This window comes from Mastomys coucha, unplaced genomic scaffold, assembly GCF_008632895.1.
Source record: "Mastomys coucha isolate ucsf_1 unplaced genomic scaffold, UCSF_Mcou_1 pScaffold18, whole genome shotgun sequence".
In the NCBI taxonomy this organism is placed as follows: Eukaryota; Metazoa; Chordata; class Mammalia; order Rodentia; family Muridae; genus Mastomys; species Mastomys coucha.
Genome location: NW_022196900.1, coordinates 60,650,775 through 60,654,441, shown reverse-complemented (window position 1 = coordinate 60,654,441; position 3,667 = coordinate 60,650,775). Strand labels below are relative to the sequence as shown.

The window sequence follows — 3,667 nt, the reverse complement described above, 5'->3', positions numbered from 1 at the left end:
CCCCACCCTGCAAGCTTGGCCCTTTGGGGTCAGAGGTCAGTCAGACCCACCCGGGTCCTTCCCTGCTGCCCAGTCCAGGCGCGCGACTCCGGGCAGCCCCTGCGTGTCCCCCGCACGTGGGCAGACCGGGAGCAGCTCGCCCGCCGCTTCGGTGACTGTCGCGTCCCCAGAGTGGCCGCTGCCCGCGACTGGAGGGGCCCACCTCCGCCCGGAGCAGCCAGGGAGACACACACCTCGGTGGGAAAGAGCACAGCAAGACTGAGCCCGGATCCCGCTGGGCGGCGCCGTCTCTGCCCGGCTGGCCGCGCGGGACTCACTGCTTCTTACGTAAGCCCGGAGCCGGCTCTGCGCTACCGCCACCGCGCCCCCTCCTCTCCCCTCCTGGCGTGTCCGGGGCTAAGCTGAAGCTGCGGGGGCGAACGGAGATGGAGACGCCCAGAGGGAAAGGAACCGCCTGGGGACCCGGTCTATTGTCAAGGGGAAGGAAAAACACAACTTGTTGAGCGCCTACCCTGCATTCAATTCTAGGTTGTGTGATTTTATTATGCAACCTTTACAGGTACCAATGGAGAAAGGATTGGAATATGCACCATTCGATCATATACTTATGCTCCAATGTAGAGTAGACATCTTTTTTTGTTTTGTTTTGTTTTGTTTTGTTTTAATCCCTGTGAGGAAATCAAACCGCCTGAAACTGTCCCCTAAACCAGGGTGGCTTACACCAGTATTCACAGCAGGCCCTGGCAAGAGTAGAAAGTTGTGGGAGGGATTGAACTACTTACTTATTGAAACCCAGTCTCAAAAAAAAAAAAAAAAAAAAAAAAAATTCTGTGTGCCCAACGCTCTTCTGTTTGCTTGATATACAACAAGGATCGAATCCTGGCCCCATAGTCTTAGCCAAAGTTTTGAAACCTTGACTGGCTCCAAAGCCAGCGCCCTGGAAAAGAGGAAGAGAAGGATAACTTTGGCTGTACTCCGAGGAAGAGGACGGACGATTCCAGGGCTTTCTTTTCCTTGCCCCTCACATACCAACCTATATTCCCACATGCCTCAGCCTTTGTTTTGATTTGAAACAGGGCTTCTCTTCACAGCCCAGGCTAGTTTTGAACTCACGATGCTCTTGCCACAACTTTCTCAATACCAGGATTATAGTAATAGGTCACCAAGCCCTGCTGCCTATACTCGAAATTCTGTTTCCAAGTTGCATGCAAGCCCTCAGTTTCTCATCCAAGTACTGGGATGGTCACCTGCACCCTTCTATTTTCTCTGCAGTTACGAGGAATGCTACTAAAGTAAAAAACCCATTTCTGTTACTTGCCCACCTTGGCGTGTCCCACCTCCTTCCAAAGGTACCTGCCTGCCTTGCTGGAAATCCTTTGTAGAATTCTGAGCATAACTGAGAGCTGGTGAGAAACAGTGCAGTGGGGACTCTGTGGGAAAGAGCCTCCTAGATTCCTGGCGGTAGTGTGTGCTGGAGGCAGGAGACAGAGCCTGATATGGTATCTTGCCAACCCAGCTTCCCTCATTGCCATTCCACACACAGTCTTGGCAAGACAAAAACACTCAGGCCACCAACCCCCTGTGCCAACATTTGTTCCATAGACTCGTTTCCTAAAATATCCCAGTGTGCTATAGACCTTACTGTGGGCTCCTTCGATGAGCCATTTGCTGAAGAACAAAGAGAAAGGCTTCTAGTGTGAGGGGGCCTAAATCTCTTGTCTTCCTGCCATTTGCTCTGCCATAAAACAGCTGATAGCTCTTTACAGTGATGGTTAGACGCCTCCATCAGACCACCTGGAGAGCTTGTTAAACCATCTTGCTGAGGGCCAGAAGGAGGCTCACTTGCAAAGAGTATGCCACCAAAGCATGAGGACTTGAATTCAATCCCCAGCACCTGTGTAGTAATGGTTGGATACGGTGCAGGGAGAAGGAGACAGCAGGATCCCTGAAGCTTATTGGCCAACCAGCCCAGGCAAACTGGTGAGTTCCATCCAGGTTCAAGGAGAAACCCTATCCCAAAATGCAAAGGGAGCCAGCCACCTTCCCTGGGTCCTCTATTTAGCAGGAGGGCTCTGATAGTTCACCACAGGGATAATGATGCTGCAGGTGAGGAACTTGGCTGTTTGTCTCTAGGGACCTCAAAAAGACAGTTGGCACACAGAAGTGCTTCCTGGAGGGGATAACCTGGAGCTGTTCACCTTGACATGATTTTGAAAACACACACACACACACACACACACACAAACCTAACTTTATGTCTTTAAAGAGCCCAGGAGCGTTGGGCACAGTGGCTCACAACTTTAATCCTAGCAAAGGGAAGAAAGCACCCAGTGGATCTCTGAGTTTAAGGCCAGCCTGGTCTGCAGAGTGCCTTCTAGGCCAGCCAAGCTACATAAGTAAGCCTCTCCTCCTCTCTCTCTCTCTGTCTCTCTGTCTCTGTCTCTGTCTCTCTCTGTCTCTCTGTCTCTCTCTCTCTCTCTCTCTCTCTCTCTCTCTCACATACACACACACACACACACAAACACTCACACACACACACAAACACTCACACACAGAGAGAGGCCAGTATCAGGGTGGAGAGATGGCTCCATAGCTGTTAAGATTACTGGCTGCTCTTTCAGAAGACCCAGCCAGGTTCCGTCTACACCCACATAGCCCCTCAAAAACATCTATAACCCAAGTTCCAAGGGGGCTGGCCCCTACAGGTATCAGGAATGCATGTACTACACAAATATAAATCCAGGTGAAACATCCACCTGCATAAAATAAAAATTTTAAATAAAATTGTAAAACCCAGTAGGAAATTTCCTTTTTGTTGTTTTTGAAACAGGGTCCCGATGTAGCCCTGCATGGTCTGGTCTCAGTATGCATATTAGGCTGGCATCCAACTCAAAGATATCCACCTGCCTCTACCCCAGCAGTGGTGGGATTAAAGGCCTGAGCCACCACAACCGGCTACTCCATTGATTTTGAGACTGTGAATTCTGGAGATACATCCTCATTCTCTTTTTCTAAAGTCATAAACCAGACTTTGCTGACCTTGAAGCTAAAGAGCAGCTTAATGGCTCAAGGAGGACACCAGAGGGGGAACATCCAAATTCCAGGTTCTGGTCGTCACATTAAAATTAGCTTTCCTGAAAAGCCCTCATTTGCCTAAAGAGATCCATATTTAGAAACTTAAAATTAATCCCGAAGACACCTGTCCCCATGACTCTCTCTCCTCTGTGGTGTCTTGTGTCATCTTGTTTCCCTCAAATCCTGAATGGCTACATCAGTTTCTTTCCTCATATATATTGAACAGTGCCTGAAGCCACAGGCTTTGTGTCCTCTTGATGAGATACAAGCCGTGGCTTTTGTTTCGCAGTGTCCAGAGACACTGAACAACTTTCACAAAGAACAACTTTACATTTATATTAGATAAAATTCCAGCAGAAAAAAATCTTAGCCCTTCAATTAAGTTATGTAAGAAATACTAACTGTTAAATTATTTTCTAAATAATTTCTAGGGGCTGGAGAGATAGATGGGTCTGTGAGGTGCCTCTGGTGCAAGCATGAAGACTTCAGTTCAGTTCCCAGCACTCATGTAAATGTATTTATATGAAGTAGTATTCTCAAAATTGGCTAGTATAAATCAAAATGTTTATCATCTCTGAAAGACATCAAAGGT

The 3,667-nt window shown here is 48.4% G+C and overlaps 1 protein-coding gene across 3 annotated transcripts in view; it reads right to left on the bottom strand.

Moving 5' to 3' along the window:
• The window catches only part of Ak4 (adenylate kinase 4), a 57,730-nt gene extending 57,396 nt beyond the window's left edge, over positions 1–334 (bottom strand). The window contains exon 1 of one of the 3 annotated variants that reach the window (XM_031377951.1): positions 234–334. The gene's annotated coding sequence lies outside the window, so the exon portion shown is untranslated. Of the gene's footprint in view, positions 1–50 lie in introns of all 3 variants that reach the window. The other 2 variants (XM_031377952.1, XM_031377950.1) reach the window with 2 other exon arrangements.
• Positions 335–3,667: the final 3,333 nt, after the last annotated feature.